The 22,205-nt window shown below is 45.3% G+C and overlaps 1 long non-coding RNA gene across 3 annotated transcripts in view; it reads left to right on the top strand.

The window, feature by feature from the left end:
- The first annotated feature begins 5,125 nt into the window (after window positions 1-5,125).
- The window catches only part of LOC121027099 (uncharacterized), an 86,446-nt gene continuing 69,366 nt past the window's right edge, over window positions 5,126-22,205 (top strand). For 2 of the 3 annotated variants that reach the window (XR_005788559.1, XR_005788560.1), the window contains exons 1-3: window positions 5,126-5,214; window positions 13,095-13,188; window positions 16,274-16,369. This is a non-coding gene — a long non-coding RNA (uncharacterized LOC121027099). Of the gene's footprint in view, window positions 5,215-13,094; window positions 13,189-16,273; window positions 16,370-17,105; window positions 17,216-22,205 lie in introns of those variants that run through there. The other variant, XR_005788561.1, reaches the window with a different exon arrangement.

Genomic DNA, 22,205 nt, shown 5'->3' with positions numbered 1-22,205 from the left:
TCGAGGAACCTCCATACTTTTTCCCAAAGTGACTGCACCAGCTTGCATTGTCACCAACAATGCAAAAGAGATCCTCTTTCTCTGCATCATCGCCAACATCTGTTGTTGCCTGAGTTGTTAATCTTAGCCATTCTGACAGGTGTGAGGTGGTATCTCATTGTGGTTTTGATGTGTATTTCCCTGGTGATGAGTGGTGTTGAGCATTTTTTCATGTGTCGGTTGGCCATCTGGATGTCTTCCTTGGAAAAGTGTCTATTCATGTCTTTTGCCCATTTCTTCACTGAATTATTTGGTTTTTTGGGTGTTGAGTTTGATAAGTTCTTTATAGATTTTGGATAGTAACCCTTTATCTGATATGTCGTTTGCAAATATCTTCTCCCATTCTATCGGTTGCCTTTTAGTTTTGCTGATTGTTTCCTTCACTGTGCAGAAGCTTTTTAGAGGTCCCAGTAGTTCATTTTTGCTTTGTTTCCCTTGCCTCCAGAGATGTGTTGAGTAAGAAGTTTCTGTGGGCAAGATCAAAGAGGTTTTTGCCTGCTTTCTCCTCAAGGATTTTAATGGCTTCCTGTCTTTCATCCATTTTGAGTTTATTTTTGTGTATAGTATAAGAAAGTGGTCCAGGTTCATTTTTCTGCATGTTGCTGTCTAGTTTTCCCAGCACCACTTGCTGAAGAAACTGTCTTTATTCCATTGGATATTCTTTCCTGCTTTGTCAAAGATTAGTTGGCCATACGTTTGTGGGTCCATTTCTGGGTTCTCTATCTGTTCCATTGATCTGAGTGTCTGTTCTTGTGCCAGTACCATACTGTCTTGATGATTACAGCTTTGTAGTATAGCTTGAAGTCTGGGATTGTGATGCCTCCTGCTTTGGTTTTCTTTTTCAAGATTGCTTTGGCTATTCGGGGTCTTTTCTGGTTCCATACAAACTTTAGGATTATTTGTTTTAGCTCTGTGAAGAATGCTGGTGTTATTTTGATAGGGATTGCATTGAATATGTAGATTGCTTTGGGTAGTATCGACATTTTAACAATATTTGTTCTTCCTATCCAGGAACATAAAATATTCTTCCATTTTTTTGTGTCATCTTTAATGTCTTTCATAAGATTCCTATAGTTTTCAGTGTATAGATTTTTCACCTCTTTGGTTAGATTTATTCCTAGGTATTTTATGGGTTTTGTTGCAATTATAAATGGGATCGATTCCTTGATTTCTCTTTCTGTTGCTTCATTGTTGGTGTATAGGAATGCAACCAATTTCTGTGCATTGATTTTATATCCTGCAACTTTGCTGAATTCATGGATCAGTTCTAGCAGTTTTTTGGTGGAATCTTTGGGTTTTCCATATAGAGGATCATATCTGGGAAGAGTGAAAGGTTGACCTCCTCCTGGCCGATTGGGATGCCTTTTATTTCTTTATGTTGTCTGATTGCAGAGGCTAAGCCCTCCAATATTATGTTGAATAACAGTGGTGAGAGTGGACCTCCTTGTCTTCTTCCTAACCTTAGGGGGAACACTCTCAGTTTTTCCCCATTGAGGATGATATTAGTGTTGGCTCATTCATATATGGCTTTTACGATCTCGAGGTATGCTCCTTCTATCCCTACTTTCTTGAGGGTTTTTTTTTTTTTTATCAAGAAAGGATGCTGTATTTTGTCAAATGCTTTCTCTGCAACTATTGAGAGGATCATATGGTTCTTGTCCTTTCTTTTATTGATGTGATGAAGGAAGGACTCATTTTAAAGAATGGGAAGGCATATGGTTAGTGTGTCATTTCAGGTGGTTTGTGTATATTTTAGAGAGGGAGAGCAAGCACTGAGGAAATGGAAGGCCCTCCACTTTGCTGACTGTGACAAGGAATATTGAATCCTTCTGAGTCCCACTTGCATTCTTGCACTCAGGGGCCTATATCACCTTGCAGAAAACTTGTGCATGTTAACATTTGAAATACTCATGTGTAAATCCCAGATTTGCCCTTGATCTTGAATGAGACTGAGTCTTATTTTCTTATTTCTAAAGTGGTGATACTACAGTCTGTCTGCATTTTAGGTAGGTGTGTGTGTGCACGCGCGCGTGTGTGTGTTGTCCTTTAGAGAGTCTGGAACACAGTAGGTACGTAATAAATGGTTGCTCTTGTGTGACAGCTGAGGGGTTGGATAGCTGGCTTAATACCACAGAACAGAAGGTGGGTTGAGAACAGAAGAGCTATCCTCAGGTGAGGTGCAGAACAGTCCTCCTTTAAAGGTGAGGAAACAGTCTAGGGGGCAGGCGATTTACTTTCTCCAGGTCACACGGCCAGTTAGTGGTGGCAGCAGGACTCCTGGCCCAGAGATCTTTCCACAGCTCAGCCTCAAATAACAGCCTTTGGATTCTACACTTTTCAGCTCTTCTCTGATGGGTTGAATGATGATCCAGGGGCCCCTAAGAATTACTCTGGCCCACATCCTTTGTTGAAAGATAAATAGTGAGTGAACCTTCTGCAGTGAGTTGGAACTACTTCTCCCTTTCTTTTGCAAGGTCTGGGGGGTCACAATGGGTGACTCCAATAAATAGCAATGGTCTGGGAGCTGTACTGTAAGGACCCATCAGTAATTTTCTTATTTGTTGGCTAAATGCATGAAGATAAAACTCCTCACCTATCACATTCCCCTTGACTCTTAGATGTCTTCAAGGTTAAAGGTTGCCTTGTTCTAGAAGCTGAAATATTCCTGTTGGCCAAGTCTGGCCTTACATGGCTGATGTTCTTCTGAGATAGTGCTGCCCACTCACATCCCCTGGCTTCCATACTCCATCTCACTGGTCATTCACCTCCCTGACCAGCCATCATCTTCCCTGACCTGAAGCCTGCTACAGCCTCTACTTGGCCTCACTGCCTCCCCCATTGGCTCTTTAGCCCACTATCTACACTGAAGCCAGAATTAGATTTCTTGCCATCACTTGCCTGTTTAAGAAACACTTTAAGGGACTGCCTGGGTGGCTCAGTTGGTTGATCATCCAACTTCAACCCAGGTCATGATCTCATGGTTCATGAGTCTGAGCCCTGTATTGGGCTGGCTGCTGTCAGAGCCCACTTTGGATCCTCTGTGCCCCTCTTTCTCTACCCCTCCCATGCTCATGCTCGCTCTCTCTCTCTCTCTCTCTCTCAAAATAAATAAACATTAATAAAACGAAGCCTCCTGGTCCCTCCTGCATCATTTCCCACATTCGTGCTGGCCCCAATCCCTCAACAGGCCCCACACATTTTCAGGTCCTTGTTCTCACTGCCTGCACTACTGGCTCCCTTCAGCTGCCTGGTCCAAACTCCAAGCCCTAAAAAAAAATACTTTCCCTTCCCGTAACTGCTCAGATCCTTCTGCATGGGACTCTTAGCATGCTTTGCTCTTGTCTCATTGGGTGGTAACTGATGTTGACCTTTTTGCTTGGCTTCTTAGTTCCCCACTGGGCACTAGATTCCTGGAAGAGAAGGCATGGTGTGTCTAGGTGTAATGGCTGGGTTGTTTGTCAAACTGAGCCCAGCTGATTGCCAAAATATGGAAATATTTTTGTACTATTTGGCAATAGCTATCCTGGCCTTTCCCCCAGGACTCTTAGCCTTCCTGTGGTCCAGCAAGTAAAGACTTAATACTGGGCATAGCTGAGGGCTCCCACTTGGTCAACCTGGCTGTTACATTTCTAATTTCACTATGAAAAACCTTTCATGAGGAATGGGACCCATTTCGTTTTTCTCTACCAGATGAACACCCCAGGTTCCTCCAAGGTCTTGACTTTATGAAGAGTCTTGAGCAGTGGCTTGGGAGCCCCTGCTCTCTGGAAAGTAACAGAAGCCTTCCCTTCAAGATGCCCAGGTCTGAGAGCATGGGAAAGTGTGGCCCTTCTCTGGTGGCCTAACATGGAGGCAGGTTAACAGCTTGAGATTTCAGGACCAAAGGTTGTGGAGGGCTTGATAGTTCCGCTCAGTTATGGAACCCATACTGCATGCCTGGCACCAAGTGAGGCACTGGGCCTCTAGAGCTACATCAGGGTAGACCTTTTGGAGTTCACAGCCTGGATGGGGAGACAGGCACGTAAACAAACAATGACAGCATGGGGTCATGATAGAGGTGGGTGTGCGATGGGGCCTTGAGAGGCCCAGAGTCAGGGAGGGCCACTTGGAGAATAGAGAAGGCCAGCTGGACCTGAGTTCTGAAGGACTGCACAGAGGAGTCTTTCCCTGAGCCCAGGGTAACCCCTTCCAGACCACTACCCTCCTAGAGCAGCAATGCCCAGTCATTGCTCTGTCTCTGTCATTGCTGGTCTTCTCCTGTCAAACCACAGTGTGAAAACAACAATAATCAAAACTTAGGGGTGCCTGAGTGGCTCAGTTGGTTAAGTGTCTGACTCTTGGTCTCAGCTCAGGTCATGATCTCATGGTTGTGACATGGAGCCCTGCATTGGGCTCTGTGCTGACAGTGCAGAGACTGCTTATCATTCTCTCTCCTCTCTCCCTCCCTCTTCCTCTCTTCTCTCTCTCAAAATAAATAAACATTAAAAAAGCTTAAATTGTGCTTACCATGTATAAGTGCTTTATATATAATAACCCATTTAATCCTCACAGTGATCCTATGAGGCAGCTGCAATAAATGTTCCTGTTTTATAGATGGGGAAACTGAGGCAAAGAATATTTTTGTAATTTGTCCGAAGTCGTGGAGGGAGAATGTGGCAGAGCAGCTAGGCAGCCTAGTTCTAGCATAGAGGTATTTTAGCCACCATACCACTCTACCTCAAACCATCTCCAAATATCACAGCTGGGGTCCTCATCTCTGTGGTGAGAACACGAGGTGGTCTTTTCCTCTGGAATGTATCATGTGGTTTGTAGTCCCCACAGTCTCAGGCACCTTTTGACACAAGCTCCTTGAGATCCCAGGTGCTACATGTATCTGTTGGAGCTCACAGTGAGGGTTTAGCCATGGGCAATCGCACCCCCCCCCCAACTCCCACCCTTGAAGCCAGCATAACATCACAACCTACAAGAGCTCCAGGAGCCCAGGTCTAACAGAGGATTCCTAAACCTGCAAGAGTCATTATTGCCCAAGCTGGCCTCACCCTTTCTTGCATCTGTGTCCTCACAATGCTCCCTCCTCTTCTTTCACAGGAGCCTGCATGGAGGAGGTGACATCTAAGTTGGATTGTGAAGGGTGAGGATTTTTTCATGCAGAGGAGAGGAGCACAAACCTTTCAGGTAGAGAGAGCTTCCCAAGCACAGACTAGCACTGGGAGTGTGAAATAGTATGATGTGTTTGGGGAATGAGGAGAGTCAGGGTCAATGATGAGGCTGGGAAGGTAAATAGAGGATATGACCTTTGCCTTCAGTCATTGGGCAATGGGGAGTCACTGAAGAATATGGAATAGTGTAATTGCATGGACGTATTGGTGTTTTAGACATACCATAGAGCATGGTTTCCTAGGAATGGACTGGCGGTGGGGCAGCCAGGAGGGAGGCTGTGCCATAGTTCTTATACAATAATTGCTTAAATTAACATGGTGAAAGAGAAGGGGGCAGCCAAGAAATGCTTCTAAGGACTTGAGACTGCTGATTGTGGGGTGAAGGCAGGAGGAGTTGGCCCCTGGCTCAGGCTCCTGGCTTGGATGACTTGGGGCTGGTGCCAGGAGAAGGGATACATTTGGGTATAAAGTAGTGAGATCTCTCTATTTTGGACGGGGACTCAGGTGGGGCCCAGGTGCCAATGTGCCCTGGATTGTTACCTACACAGGTGAGCTCAAGAGTGGGCTTTGGTCTAGAAATAAAGATCCTAGAGTCCTCAGAGGAGGGAAAAATGTGAAGCCATGGGAGGGGGTAAAATTCCCTAAAAAGAAGGTGCCCATGACACCATGAAGGAGAACCAGAGAGTGGACCCTGAGGGAGGCTAGCAGTTCAGGGGCAGGCCACATGGATGATATCTTCAAACTGTCAGGTATGAGTCATTCATTCAACAGACTGATCACTTTCTATCTGCCAGGCTCTGTTCTTTATGCTATGAATGCAGCAGGAAGTGAGAAAACCTCTGACCATGGAGGTACATTCTAGTGGAGAGAGGTGGACATAAACCAAAGTAAAATATGTAGCAGGACAGGTGGTGGTTAAGTGTTCTGGAGACTAATTAAGCAAAGGATGGGGGGTGGCTAGGGAGGGTTGAAGTGGAGAGCCGCAATTGTAAATGTGGGGGCCTCATTGAGGTTATATTTGAACAAAGATTTGAAGGAGGTGAGTGAGGTGGATATCTGGGGGAAGACTGTTCTAGGAAGAGGAAACAGCAAGCGGTCCTAAAGTAGGCTGTGCATGGCACGTGGGAGGAATAGATGGGAGGCCATGCAGTTATCACCAATATTGTGTAAGTATTATTGTTATATAGTTATTATATAAATTTTTAGTATCTACCCCTGCTCTGTACTGCAATGATTTTTGTAGAGGTGATCTTGGGTAAGTCCCTTAACCTCTCTGTACCTCAGTTTCCTCATCAGTAAAATGGGGATAATAATAGTATCCACTTGTTGGTTAGATCAGATGAGTTAGTATATGTAAAGTACTTTGCATAGCACCTGGTACAGAGTATTTGCTGCTACTACTAGTCTCACTATTAATATTTTTATAATCATCATCTCCTTCTCTCTAGACTTCAAGCCCTTTGAGGACAATGGCTGTATGTGGTTCTTCCCTGCAGCCCAGAGCCAGCCCAGGGCAAGGCTTCACAGTGTAGGCTCTATAAGGGAGTTTTTGGATAGAACAAATAGAAAAACAAAAGGCAGGACATGGAAGGAGCCAGGTCTCTGGTGGGCCCCCCCCCCCGGCCCCCAGCTCCCCAGACCCCACAGAGCTGGCCAGAGCCTGGGCGGCTGGGGCTTGAAGCAGGCCTGAACTCCATGTGCATGTGGAGCCTCCAGGCCTGACAATCTATTTGTTATTAGGGTAATAAATAAACAAGTTGCTTGTCAGCACAGGGACTGGCACGAGCACCTTAGAAGATAAATGCTGCCTCTGAAATAGACAAATATTTACCATACTCCAGACGAAGTTGTCAGCCCTGCTAAAGGCCTCCGGGGCTTAGAATTAAAGTGAACATTGAGATTTTTTTTCTACCCTAATGGAAATATATAGCATACTTCTTCATAACAAAGAATGTGTAGCTGCCTGTCCTTGAGCACCTACTGTGTTCTGGGGCTTTCCATCACACTCATCACAATCCTCTGGGGTAGGAATTGTGATCACCACATTACAGATGAGGAAATTGACACTTGAATGAGTGAAGTGACTTGCTAAAGGCCACACAGTGAAGGCTGAGATTTGAATCTGATCCCTAGCCCAGGCTCTGGGTTGGAATTTCCTGTAGCCAGTATGTCAAGATCCTTAGCTCAGTGGGAGGAGTGGTAGGCACAAAGACGGGCTCCTCTCCACCTTATTACTCTGGGCTCACTTCTACTTTCATGGAACAGACAAATGAGGTTCTTAAAGGACTGTGTGCCTGAATGAGGTTGTCACAGGAGGATGGCAGATGTTGTTTGAGTTTTAAAACTACAGAGCATTAGAGCTGGGAGAGGCTTTATAGTTCCTTGTACAAATGGAGACCAAGGTCTAGCCCAGCCCTGATATGTTAACTTCTGCTGTGTGTGCAGGAATCATGTGACATGATCCCCACTTCACAGATCAGGAAATTAAGACTTAGAAGACTAGCAACTTGTCCAAGGTTACATTGCCATGAAATGGCAGCCCCAGGGTTCCAAAGTGGAGCATCTCCAGAGTGTGTAGGTAGAGTGAATGGGTCACCTACATGCCAGGCTGTCAAGATTCACTCCTGGTTCTGTCATTTATTAGCTGCATGACCTTGAGCAAGTTACTTAGCTCTTTGTGCCTCTATTTTCTTATCTGTAAAATAGACATACTAGTAACTTACCTTGCAGGGTTGTTGGGAGACTGAAAAAGTATGTATAAAGTACTTATACTCTGTCTTACATATAGCAAAAATATTAGTAATTATTATTTATTACAAATATTAGTTAATTATTATTATCATTATTGAGTTGTTTGTGTGTCATTCATTCAGCAAAATTTATAGGTGTCTGAAGCAGATGCTGTCAGTACCCACACATATGCCCCCAGAATTTACCATTTCTGAGCATAACGGGCAGGCCAGAAGTACCAGGGTGTTAGCATACAGAGCAGCTTTCAGCCAATAAGGAATGGCAGCTGGTGGATACATACCCCAGCTCTCTCACCCCTCAGGTGGGATATCCTGAGACAGAAGTTCTACACTGGTTCCTGCAGTTACGTTCCACCAACTCGTAGAGGTAACTTGCTTAAAAATACACCCTCTATTGGTGCCTTCCTTTCCTTAGCTCACTTCCCAATATCCCTTCTAGAGTTTCCTGAAACCACTTTCCAAATACACTACCTGCAGTTTAATCCTTGTTTTAGAATCTGTTTCTGAGGAAACCCAAACTCAGGTAGTTTCTAATGTGTATCAGATCTTATGTTTGGGGCTGAGTAGGCAGGTGAAGTAGAGTTGGGAAAATGAGGAGAGAATTCCTGGCAGAGGGAACAGCATCTGCAAAGGCACAGAGATATGAGTTGTGTTTGGTGAAGTGTGAGGAGAGGAGTATTGCTGGGCTAGTTTGACTTTTACTTTGGCTGTGATATGGACAGGTTTAGGAAAGATCCCTCAGATGGCCATGAGGAACACTCTGCCCAGACAGTAGTCTCAATTTAATATTTGAGGACCGTCTGCAAAAAGTGGGGTGTTCATCTGCATTTTTCCTGTAAGGTTCCAAAGGTGTTCATCAGCTTAAGGTTGGTTTTAAATAGTTGAATTTCATTAGAAAAACACTATAATTGCTGATGGACCTCATTATGAAAGGCTCAGCCTAGAGACTGTGAGGGCATCTGAACATTCTTTGAACATTCTTTGGTACAGGCAAGAGGCTCAGCTCAGTCCTAGAAATGACCTCTGCCTCCCTCAAAGAGCAGGGACAGGGTCTGTCCTCTTCCTCTCTCTGAACCCCTGAACAAGGCTTTCTTTTCCTCATGTTCCTCCTCCAAGAAGCATCTCTTCTACATATAAATCACTGCTCTTCTCAAGTCCCTGAAGTTCCTTTTGGATGTGTACTCTCTTTCAGTTCAGCAAACAGTTCCTGAGTTGTACTTGAGTGGAACTCTTGAGCAGGCCCTGGAGACCCAAGGATGCCTCAGATGTGAGTCTCTGCCTCCAGGGAAAACTCTCACTCTGGAAGAAGAGATGGGCATGTAAACTGACAGTGATTTATATGGTGAGGAAGATGTCACAACAGAAAGGCAGAGGGAGGGATTAATCAAATCTAGGGAACAGGTCATGGAAAGCATCTCAGAGCCAATGTAATCTAAACAGGGTTTTGAAGGATGCAGAAAAGTTGGGTACTGCTCTTCCTTGACTAGGTGTGTGCCTTCATAGAGAATGAGCATCAGACTCTGCCACACTTTCAACTTCTTCCCCTAATTCAGACTCCTCCAAAGCTAGATATGCTCAGGCTCTATCCCCACCTCAGCCACACCTTGAGTCTCACCCCATTCTGGTGGGAAGAGAAAGTAGCTGAGAGCCTGGGACCAGCACTGCCCCACCCCCATCCCCACTTTGCTTTTGAACTCCTGAGCTGGAGCTCCTGTCCCAACTATATGAACTCTGGGTATTCTTTAGTTTCTCCCAGTGAAACTCTTGTATTTTATTATCTGATTTATTTTGTCCTCACAATATTAGATAGGCCCACAATATTGGATAGGTGGAGCAAAGGTCTCAGGGTCACACCGTCAGGTAATGTTTGAGCAGATCCTTGGACCTGGGACTGGCTGAGCCCATGGTGCCATTCTAATAAATCAATTTGTTAAAGCCTTGGAGATGCTAAAACATTTGGATAGAAGATTCTAAAGTTGCTGAATATCTCAACAATCAACCTGGCTTCAATCTTACCTTCTTTCTACTAACAAATTTTCAATTTGTGATAATTCAGAATTTGTGAGCTGGCCTGAAATTTACCTTTGCCTTTGCCATGAAAAGTCTCAGCAGAGGTACATATTTTTGAAGAAAAAAGCCCTGCTATTTGGATGTTTAATTGACACTAAATGTATCAACATTATGTGCCCATGGCAAAGATTTATATTCATTCATAAGAGTTAGCTATTCTAAGCATGGTTTTGATGGGCAGTAGAATATGCCACTTGTAGAGATGTGGGGGAAGAACATATTTCCTTGCTTTCATCCTGTAATTCACACTTTTATTTGTCAGAGGCTCTGAGCCTCTGCCCCACAGCCAGTCACACTAATTCTGATTATTTATTTTTCATGTACTTTTATAATGGGACAGTCCTCTGTCCATGCCAATTGCTGTGCCATTACTCATGTTGAAGATGAAGGCAAAGTGGTTAAGGAGAAGAGAATTGAAGTCCAATCATAGATTCCCCCACTGACTTTATGTGTCCTTGCACAAATTTTTTAAACTTCTTGAATGTCATTCAAGTCTCTACTTTGGCTTAACTTCCTTTTATAGCTCCAGCTTCTGCTTATATTCCAAAGATTACCTAAACCCTTCAGTCAAACATGCTTACTTCCCATTCCAGGAACATGCTCCATTCTTTCCTCCTTCCTCCTTCACTAGGAATGCTCTTTCTTTGCCTTAAAATCCCATGAAAAATGGGGCATCTGCATGGTGCAGTTGGTTAAGCATCTGACTCTTGATCTCAGTTCAGGTCATGATCTCATAGTATGTGAGTTTGAGCACTGCATCTGGCTTTGTGCTAATGATGTGGATACTGCTTGGGACTCTGTCTCTCCTTCTCTCTGCCCCTCTCCAGCTTGTGCTCTCTCTCTCTCTCAAAATAAATAAACTTTAAAAATTAAAAAAAAATCCCATGTATCTTTCAAGACTCGGATGAGAGGCTATTTTCTCCATAAAGCTTTCTTCTCAGCTGGCTGTGAGCCTCCCCTATCATCTCTTTGAGAGATTTTTAGTCACATCCTACCTGGCATTAGAATTCTTGTAGACATGTCTTTTTCCTATTACTAGATTATAAGCTCCTTGAAGGCAAAGTCAATATTTTCTATATACTTATAAATCCACATTATAGACTTGGGTGTACAGATGTAAGTGGAGAAGTTGGAATTTATACTTGGGGGTTCTGACTGCAAAGCCCCTGCTTCTGTATCCTATGGAATGGATAAAATAACTTCAATTTCAAATGCTGATAGTATTTTGTACTTTGTGTTACCTGTAAAGATGAATCGTAAACTCTGAAGTTCTGTCATTCTCAGGAGATTATGGGATGACTCTGGCTTTCTTGGATGGCCAGGTGGGAAATTCAGCAGGAACTCAGTTGCAGATCTATGTCAGAGATTTCACCATGGAGCCCAAGTCTGGATTTGGGAGACATCCAGGCCTGAGGCTGACCATCCCTTGTTCCTGGGATCTTCAGCTGGGTGGGATTCTGAGGCTGTGTGGGGATCTGTACTGGTTCCCAGTCACCCTTCTTATACCTCAACATCCACTCTTCCAATCTTTTCACCATCCAGTGTGACTCCTATATATCTTGCATTGAACTAGGTCCTGAAAATACAAAGATTAACCAGACACCGTCTTTATCCTCTAGGGGGAGGCAGATATGTGAACAGATAATGAAAGCCTATGGAGATATATGTTATGGTAGAGGAAAACCTAGGTGTGGTGGCCCAGAGCAGAGGGCCCAGGGGATCTGAGAGATCACACTTTCTACCTCTTGCTCTTTCTGGACTGTGGAGTACATTGACTCATTGTGAGATCTTAGACATATCACATTTATTCTCTGACCTTGATTTTCATTCTCTGTACAGCAAGGTATCTGGGGTCAATGATCCCCCCAGATCTTATCCCACAATATTTAACTCTGTAAGTAAGTATTGATGCCTCTGTACTCATGCTGCTGGGCACAATGCCAGTCATCATAATACCCTCAATGTTTCTCAAGAGGGGCCTCCTCAGAGCTCCAGGTCACATCAGGCAGAGAAGCTCTGGTATTAGGTTGTTGACTCAGGGACTTACAGAGAGGTTTCAGGTCATCTATTGGTGTCTGTCAGTGCTGGAATGGCCATGTCTGCTCTGAGCATTGCCTGCCTTCCTCCTATTTCACTGGGGACGCTGCTCCCTGTAAACATCATGTCAGGACCCGGGGATGCAGTGTTAAGCAAAAATAGATGCAGTTTCTATCCTCATGGAGTTTACAGTCTAGTTGGGGAGTGAGCCTTAATAAAATGGTCAACAAATGAATGTATAATTACAGCCTAAGATAAGTGCTCAAAAACAAGAGGCATGGTTCTAGGAGAGTAGGTATAGTAAGGACTGAAAAATATCAATAGATTTAGCAGCATAAGGTCATTACTGAGGGCTGTTTTGTCAGAGTCATAGGTCCAAAAGCCACACAGGAGTGGGCTAAATTTAAATTGGAGGTAAAGAAGTGGAGATGGTCAATGTAGGTAACTCTCAATCAGTGAGCACTGAATGAGCTGGAAGGAACTTCAGAATTCTTTCATGGAAGGCACTTTAAGAAAGGTCACAAAGTGAGGCTCCTGAGTTGCTCAGTCCATTGAGCATCTGACTCTTTATTTCAGCTCAGGTCGTCATCTCAGGTTTGTGAGATCAAGCCCTGCATTGGACTCTGTGCTGACAGCATGGAGCCTGCTTGGGATTCTCTCTCTCCCCTCTCTCTCTGCTCCTCCCTCACTCATACTCTTTCTGTCTCTCTTTATCTCAAAATAAAAATAAATAAACATTTTTTAACAAGAGAAAGGTTACAAATAGATTCACAGACATCATCTTTGTAATCCTTAGAACAATCTTGTGACACGGGAAGGTCAAATTCACATTTGACAGATGAGAAAAATGGAGACCCAGCAAGGTTTTGTGTCTTGAGCAGAGTATTCACAGCACAGCCAGGACTGGAACTTAATTCCCCCAGAATCCCTGCCTTCCTTATGCTCTGCAAACACTGTTTGTTTGGAGGTTATCTGAATGAATGTGTATTGTTTTCACCATACTCAGGGTTTCTTTATTACTTCTTCCTTCTCTCCTCAGTACTGAAGGATTCAGGACCATGGCCAGCACCGAAGCAGCCTACAAATTCTGAAATAAGCTTAGAGTCTTAGCCAAAGAGATCAGCACTGCCTTTGTAAGTTGGTTTTCTCAACAACATAAACCAAACATCTATTAAGTATCAGGTGCTGTGAGAGATGCCAGAGACTCAGAACTGGAAAACTGACCTTAGGGAACCTACCATCTAGGATGGAGAAAACGTGGACACAGATAATCACAACAGAGTGTGAGATATGCACAAAGGTTGTGGGATCAAAGAAGGGTTCCTGGAGGAGGCCCAGCCTGAGCTGAATCTTGGAGAGACCAGATGGCAGTGCGGAGTTACTGGGTAGTTTTAAGCAGGGGCTTGAAAACGTCACATGTGTGTTTTAGAAAGGTCCCTCTGGTGCATTGTGAGAATAAAGGAGGGGGTGAGAGAGAGGCAGGGGCTGACTCAGGAGACTGAGCAAGAGGAAGGAGTCCCCCCAAGCTCATTCTAAAAGGCACAGCCAGGTTTTCATCTCACTTGCAACAGTAGATGGAAATATCCTGGGTTTTACATGTTTCCTTTTGGCACTGAAAGATTTACCACCTTGCCAGCTGAAGCTGACACTGTGAGAGAACTGTGTTGCTGGTGGAAAGGAGGGAATTGAAATTTGGGGATAGAGAGAGGAAGGAGAATTTGATTTGCTGAACAGTCACTATGCATCAGCACCATGCTAGGTGCTTTTCACATATTCTCATTTAATTCTCCCAACAACTTGTGAAGTAATGAGGTCCCCAGTTTCCATAAAAAGAAACTTTATGGAAGAGGATCAGAGATGCCAATTAACTGTGGCCTATGGCCACACACAAAATAAAAGGGAGAGCCAGAATTTGAATTCAGATCTGCATGTCCCCAAACTCCTCACATTCCCTCTTCATGCACATGCTGTTTTGGTGGGGACCCAGCTGACAGAGGAGTAGAATAACGGCTTCTGGGCACCCACTACTGCAGCCTCCTGTTCACACACAAAGGAATAATTATATTAAGTATTGTTTTCTCAGTTCCTAAATCCAGAAGACTTGGAAGGCCACAAGTAGACATAGGATCTGTGACTCAGCCCCTCCTGGGCTGGGTGCATTTTGCTTGTTCCTTACCATCCCATAGTACCCCGTCTTGCAGAAAAGAGTGCTTCTTTGTCCAGGAATGAGAAATTGAGGGGTTTCATATTGGTGCCAATTACCTGCTCTGACACCCCTCAGGTACCCTTGGCCCCCAAGTTTTGGAGGCTGTAGCATTCTCTCTGGGCACTTTGCTGCGGCTGTGGTGATGTCTGCCGCAGAGCCTGAGGAAGCTTTATGGAGATGGTCACACTCCAGTGCCCAGCCTACTTGTTGGAACTTTCCAGAAATATTGCACTGCAGACATTTTCCACGCCGTTATGCTAATGGAATCAGGAAAAATCAATTGTCCTTAAGGAACAGGGGAATGAGACGTGCTGTAAATGCCACAGAATGAGTGATTGGTTGATTGCTTGCCGGCGATCGGAGCGCGTCTCATCCCTACATTATTCTGATGAATTTTTATGGCATGCCTCCTCTCTTGCTTGCTCCCTCCCCCCACCTCACCCCCCTAGCTGGGGAAGAAGGTTTATGGCTTGCAGCTTCTCAGTTGATTGAATGCAGCTGGCATTGTTGCAGCAGAGGACAAATAGGTACATTTGCTTTACAGGCTGGGAAAAGTGGGTTTGGAGAAATTGCACTGCCACGTCCCTCTGCAACAAAGGCGCCCTTAAAAATGCAGATATTTTTTATGAAATGACTTTACTCTCCTTCTTGGCTGTCCGTAATCTTCCTATCAGAGGAAAGGGCAAAAAAAAAAAAAAAAAAAAAAAAAGGTTGGGGGAAAGAAATATATGGCTTGCAATTCTGCAGAAATCCGATTTTTCATTCTCATCACAAAGGAAGCTAACGAAGGCATTTCATTAGTATTCATTTTAGGCCGATGTGATTTTCTCCTCTTTGCTAACACAAAAATAAATAAATAAACAGTCGAGCCATGTCTGGGAAACTGCCGACAAGGCGGCCTGGAGCAGAGGTCAGCATTTTCTGGAATGAGTGTATACCGCATTCAGCAAGGTGGCCAAAAAAATGGATCCAGCTCAAATAAGGACCATCTGGGGCAGAGAAGAGACAAGGTTTAGGTGGAGACAGGTCCCTTGGGTTTCAAAGCTGGTGTCCAGCTTGGCTGTGACAGTTTATGGACTGGGGAAAGCAAACAGGCTGTTACTATTGTTTTCCATGAGGAGTTTGTGCGATTCTGGCTGCTGGTCCTGAGGCAGGGGATGTTTCACATCTGGTCAGGGCACTAAGGAGCTCCTTCTATTGTTTATTCTTCCCTGTTTCTTTCTCAAGGACAGCTAAACCCTGTTGAGGGCTGAAATCATATTGTGAAAATCTGGGAGTTTTTGGCTGGGAAGTAGAGATTTTGGGACACAGCTGTTGTCTTCATCCATCCAAAGGGGCATTGTGGGCAGAGGAGCAGGCTTATTACATTGGGCACCAGAGGGCTAAACTAGGATCTGTGGGTGGAAGTGACAGTAGGCAGAGGAATCTACCAGATATGAGATCAAATTTCAGATCAAGCATTTTCTGGTGTGTCCATAGGCAAGTTATTAATGCCTCTGAGCCTCAGCATCTACATTTGTATAATTAGGTAAGTTAGAATAAAATCCAATCTTTTTATTATTTTCTAACTAGGATCAGGTATAGTAACGTGCAGTGCTGGGAAGCAGGTATTGGTGACTGCTTTGTAGAGAAGTTCCCCTTCTGAGGTTCAGAGAGGTGGTAAGTTGCACAACCTCTGGGAAGCAGGCTCGTGGTCTCTGAAGTCAAAACTTCTTACCTGCCCCCCAGCCCCAGGCCCTCTTGTTCAGTGGCTTCTTGGGCTACTGTGAGCAGGAGGTGAGACACAGAAGCAGATAGCTCTTTGTTCTTAGATAAAAATTACCCAGTTTGCCTCAAATACCAAGTCATTTTATGCATTTCTGTCTCTCTCCTGGACTGTGCATTCCCAGAGGGCATTGTTCCTTTGTACCCTCTGTGCTCAGTTCCAATGGCTTAGCAATTCCTGACTTGTCTTAATGTGCCATATCCTTGGATGGTTACTAGCCCTGACCTGTGCTCTTGTGCCTTTGCAGAACCTTCTTCCCTGCCTTTCCCATTTGGCCAAGTCTTCCTGATCCTTCAACTCAGATGCCACCACTTCTGGAAAACCTTCCTGGAGACCCACACAGGTCTTTATTCTCTCTGTGCTCTTGTGGGGCCATAGTGTACTTTTTGTAGAACTGTAACTGTAATAGTAACAAAAAAGCAGCAAGAATCAGGGAGTCAGGTTGACTTGGGTTCAGATCTTACCACTGATGTACAACCATGAATGAGTCTCATTTTCCTCCACGAGCCTCACTTTCCTCATTGGGCAGTGAGGATGGTGATATTACCTACCTCCAAAGACTGTTTGGAGGAGTCAGGGAGTACTATTTGCAAACTACTTTGCTCAGTGCCTAGGCACATAGGTGACAGTAAACAATTCAGAATGAATGAATGAATGAATGAATGAATGAATGAATGAATGAATGAAGTTTCTGGTTGGTTAGAAATCTTGATAAAGAAGACTGAAGACACATTTTCAAATCTTCAGTTTCCTCACTCCTGTCCATATTCCCAGAATAATAACTAACCGCACAATGTGCCAGGTAGTTAGTGGCAGGCCCAGAGGTAGCACTAGGGTCTCTGAGGCTCTAGTTTAGGCATTTTTCATGTCTCCCCTCCCAATCAGGACTTTAGCTCATCAAGGGCTCAGTCCCATCTTCTTCACCTGTCTCCCTACTGTGGGTAGCCCATGAGGTGTTGACTGGAGGGTGATAGGGCTCAGTTGGGGAGATCTGAAGTTCTCAGTTCAACCCTGCTTGCCTGCGATCCCATGGCTGTCAGCTTTCTCATCCATCATGGGGCAATAATATTTCTTTCCAGGCCTACTGCGCTGGGCTATTACTGAAGAGGGAGAGGAAGAGGAAGAAGAGCAGGGTGCTTCATCAGTTCTTGTGCTTCTAGGAATTAAACTGATGGCTGTTGTTGCTGTTGTGGTTGTTGTCATTGTCTCTCAAAAGAGTCCCCACAGTCAGGGTCTTGGAGCCAGTCTCTTAGAGGAGATGGCTCTGCCCTTGAAAGCCACTCTCTCGGCCTGGCGTTTCCTGTGGGTAATTTGAAACTGGGGCTCAGAGAACTGAACTCCAGTTAATGGTTTTCAATAAAGAATTAAGTGCTGCTCGTCAGGCTGGCGCTGGGGCTGGTTTCCCGGAAGGGGGAGAGGGCTGAGGGAGGGGGCAGTTGCACGCATTTAGGGATGCGTTTGCATTTTCCGGTCAGTTAGGCAGCCTGATGAAAAAGGGATAAGATCAGGCCACAGCAGCCAGAGGGTGGAGTGGAGGGGGGAGTAAGAGAGACCCAGACTTGCACTATGCAGGCTTCAGGGAGGGAGTAATGGTCACTGCCATGGAGCTAGATGAGTTGTTACCACAGAAAGTACTTTTGTCAGACACCTGGCTACTGGCCCCTGCCCTCTGGGCAGCCCCTATAGCAAGGAATGCTGAAGCCTTTTCTGCTATGGCTGCCTCCCACATCATACATCACCTTATTACAACCATGGCTTTCACTGTGCTTTCTGCACAAAATAACTCCTTAAAGCTTCATCTACAACCCAGAGGGGTTGCTATTATTTTCATCACTCTTGCTTTGCAGATGAGGACACTGACGTACAGAGAGGTTAATTAACTTGCCCAAGGTCACACAGCTTCGGAGTGGCAGATATGGGCTTCAGAGCTGTGTAGTCTGGTGCCAAAAGTTGTGCTATATAATCACTATGCTGTATAACCTGCTATTCTTTACGAGGGTCTCCAAATCATTTTATCTACAGGTCATGAGGTTAGTAGGGGAGGGTCATTAGCTCCACCTCACAGATAAGGAGGTACTGAGGGTGAGGGAGGTGCTGTGTTAGGGAAAGGGGGCTTGAAAGAGAGTTAAAGAAGGCATCCAGATATGGGGAATGAAGTAGAAAGATCCCATGAGAAAGTTATCTGCAGCAGATATCAAAAGCCTTAAAAATGTTCAAACCCTCTGACTTGGTATTTCTGTTTCTGGGAATCTGCCCTAAGGAAATAATACTGTTACAAAAAGGCAATTCTAGGGGCGCCTGGGTGGCGCAGTCGGTTAAGCGTCCGACTTCAGCCAGGTCACGATCTCGCGCTCCGTGAGTTCGAGCCCCGCATCAGGCTCTGGGCTGATGGCTCAGAGCCTGGAGCCTGTTTCCGATTCTGTGTCTCCCTCTCTCTCTGCCCCTCCCCCGTTCATGCTCTGTCTCTCTCTGTCCCAAAAATAAATAAACGTTGAAAAAAAATTAAAAAAAAAAAGACAAAAAGGCAATTCTAATAAAAGAAAAGATTGATTATAATATCAAATGATTGGAAGCAATTTAAGTACCCAACTATGGGAAATGGTTAAATAAAATCTGGTGTTTACACCTGATTTGACAGTCTGAAGCCATCAAAAATAGTGGTTCTGAAGGTGACATAGTAGTCTGGAAAAATACTTATGTTACAGTGTTAAATAAGGAAAAAAGTAAGACAAAATTTCACGAATAATAAAACCTCAAGTATGTACCAAGTATATCGGAGCTATGTGAAAGAACAGCTGCTATGTTAGGATGATAAAATTGTAAGCACTTTTTCTCTGTTTTTCCGACTTTCTATAATGCTACTTAATCTTATATTGTTTTTTTAAATGTTTATTTTTGAGAGAGAGAGCATGCACACGAGTGGGGGAGGGGGACAGAGGATCCAAAGCGGGCTCTGTGCCATAAGCAGAGGGCCCAATGCGGGGCTCAAACCCATGAACTGTGAGATCATGACCTGAGCCAAAGTTGGACTCTTAACAGACTGAGCCACCCAGATGCCCTAATGCTTTAATTATGGATAAGTTGGTGGACTTGGTCCAGGATATTATTTGATGGCCTAAGAAAGGTTAGGCCTTTCCATGCCTCAGTTTCCTAATCAGTAAAATGTCAATAAGACTCCCTTCTTTTCAGGACTGCTATATTTAATGAGATAGTAGGTATGATGTACCTTGCACAGTGCCTATGCATCATAGGACTAAGTGATGTCAATTACTCCCCTGAGGTTTCTTCCATTTCTCACAGGTTATCTTCTGACTTATTGAGGTTTGCCACAGTGAGGATGGGACAGCCACATCCAAACCTGTATTCCAGAGATGGAGTCTCCTTAGGTCAGGTGTAGACCTGTCAACCCTCCATTGCCTGATACAAGCCAAAAGAATGAAGGCTAGAGAGGGTCAACCGGACCCCAAGCCCCAAGGCAAACTCTGAAATTTACTCCCCATGCTTCTACCACCACCACACCCCCCACCCCCACCCCCAGCCTCCCTAGGCAACACATACTACCAAGCTAGTTTCCTGGATAGCATCTCCCCAGGACTTTTGGCATAGAGACTTGTGTGGCTCTGATGCTGCCTGCTGGGGGTCCACAGGTCACCAATTCCTTCATCCATTTGTTTGCCTATTACTCATTCATCTACTCACTCCTTGAATCATGTAGAGGGAGTCAGCTACAGTAGATCCTCACTGAGTGTTGACTTCATGTTTACTGGGGGTGGGGGTGGGGGTGTGCGTACTAGGGATTTTCACTTACCCTAGCTTATCGAATATTCACATGTGCGCTGCAGAAGAGGTTTGCTTAGCAGAACTTGGCAATTAAAAGAGCAAAATACAAATGAATGTTTCCTCCTATAGACAGTCAGTCCGTCTGGCCCCTGGCCCTGTCAATTCTGCCTCAGTACTGCCTTTTGGATCCAATCCTTCCACTCTAGCCCTCTGCTTCAGCCACTTGGTCTCTGCCAGAGTCACCTTTATAAAACTGAAACCTGACTAGGCGAGCATCCCAGCTTTTTGGCTTGGCAAGTCTAGTTTCCCATGGTCTGACCAGGCAGCTCATCACACAGCCACCGTCTGCTTCTCCCTGTTCCTCAATGTGCCTTCATGACTTTATGCTTTATGTACCATTCCTGGTTCCTACAATTCCTTTTCCTGCATGGCAAATGCCTACCTATACTCTAAAGCCTAGCTCAAATCCCCTCACCCCTTTGGCTCCCATATAAGATTTGCTGTTCCTCCTCTGTACCCATCTTCCATCTCACTACACTGTGATAAATTCCCAGTCTGTTCCCCTCTGGCTCCCTTTCCCCCAGGACTGTACATCTCTCTCAAGGGCAAGAACCATGTCTTTTTATTTCTGTGCCCCTGGGGCTTAGCTCAGAGCCTGGCACAGACAGGAGGCCCAGTGAGTGTTTGTTGACTGAATTATGGATGACAGTGTGATCTCAGGGCCTCCACTAGGGAGGAACAACAGGGCCTCTTGACCTCTTGGGAATGGGAAGTGTTCGCAGCTGAATTCTCCTGGCAGACGCTTTTCAGCATCACCAGCTGCTCACTCCCCAGAGGCCCTGTCTCTGCTCAGCTCCCTGATGGGTATAAGAACATTTGGCCATAAACCTACCTAGCTATGGGATTGCAGCCACCACTTCATAGGGAGCTGACTCTGACAAAGCCTTGACCTGTGCAGCTGGACATGCAGGGAGTCTCATGGTCTGACCCTGCTGCATCTCAGTCCCATGCCATGCCTCTCTGCACCCTCATGCTCTAGGCTACAGCCAGACTGAAAAGTTTTCTGAAGACATCCTGTGACTTCTCTTTTTTTTTTAAAAAAAATTTTTTTTTCAACGTTTATTTATTTTTGGGACAGAGAGAGACAGAGCATGAACAGGGGAGGGGCAGAGAGAGAGGGAGACACAGAATCGGAAACAGGCTCCAGGCTCTGAGCCATCAGCCCAGAGCCTGACGCGGGGCTCGAACTCACGGACCGCGAGATCGTGACCTGGCTGAAGTCGGACGCTTAACCGACTGCGCCACCCAGGCGCCCCTTGTGACTTCTCTTTTTAAAAACAATTTCTTCTGCCTGGAATATTCTCTACCTGCTCAACCCTCCATCTTTGCCAGTGGATTCCTACTGGCTCTTCTGGTTAGGTCAGGTGTCACCTCTCCTCTGGGCCAAGAGCCTGTCCTGTATACCTCCCAGGCTCTGTGTCACCCCCATCGTTGCACTGTTCATACAACATTGCCATTACCTGTTTATTTTCTCAATAGGCCTGTGGGGTCCCTGAGGACAGGGAGTTGGTCTAATTCACTTTGGAGTCCCTATCACCTGGATCATGCTAGATGCTCACAAGTATGTGTTGGCTGGCTAGCTGGTATGATGGTTAGGGGGTATGTGGTGCTAGGACCCTTCCCTGTTGCTCAGTCTAACTGCAATGTGCATATTGTGTAAGGGTGAGGGTTACAGTCTATAAGAGGGCACACCCAACCCTCAGGCCTGCAGGGTAAGTAAAACACACTGTCAGTGAAAGGCGGCTGAGAGCATTCCCAGTACAGCCCTGGTTTGGAGAGAGACCTGGGCTTTAGGACCAGCCCTGCTTCACACTGACTCTGAGCTTTCTCCTCATCTGTCCAAACGTGCTTCCTGATCTCTAAAATGGGAACCACAACCCTTGCTCAGCTACTTTACAGAGTGATTGTGAGGACTTGTGTGACAGTGTCTCTGAAATTATTGCTTAAACTGTTAAGTGCTGAGCCTGTATTTTCGCTCTGGCGGGGGTGGGGGGGGTGGGGGGGCGGTGGAGGGAAGTGGTGCTCAGCACTGTGATGTGGCAATGCCCACTAGAGGGAGCAGCTGAGCAGCAGGACAGGCCCTCGTCAGAGCCCCGTGGCTGGTCCAGAAAGAGGGAACACGGAGTCTAAGACATCGCCGTGAGGTCCCAGGCTCCCCTTTCCTCGCGTTTCCCTTCAAATTCAAGTGACATCTGGGCTATCGTTGACGTGCTAGAAAAGTAAGAAAGAAAAAAGCCCAGCAACCTCCTACATTATTCCTGGAAGTGGCTATGAGATGGGTGAAAGTATAGGACACCGGGGTTCTTTCCCTTGAGCACTGTTTGCTCTGTTTAGCTCAG

Source organism: Herpailurus yagouaroundi, unplaced genomic scaffold, assembly GCF_014898765.1.
Source record: "Herpailurus yagouaroundi ecotype Mexico unplaced genomic scaffold, PumYag 77, whole genome shotgun sequence".
Taxonomy (NCBI): Eukaryota; Metazoa; Chordata; class Mammalia; order Carnivora; family Felidae; genus Herpailurus; species Herpailurus yagouaroundi.
This window is presented reverse-complemented; position numbering and strand designations above follow the sequence as displayed.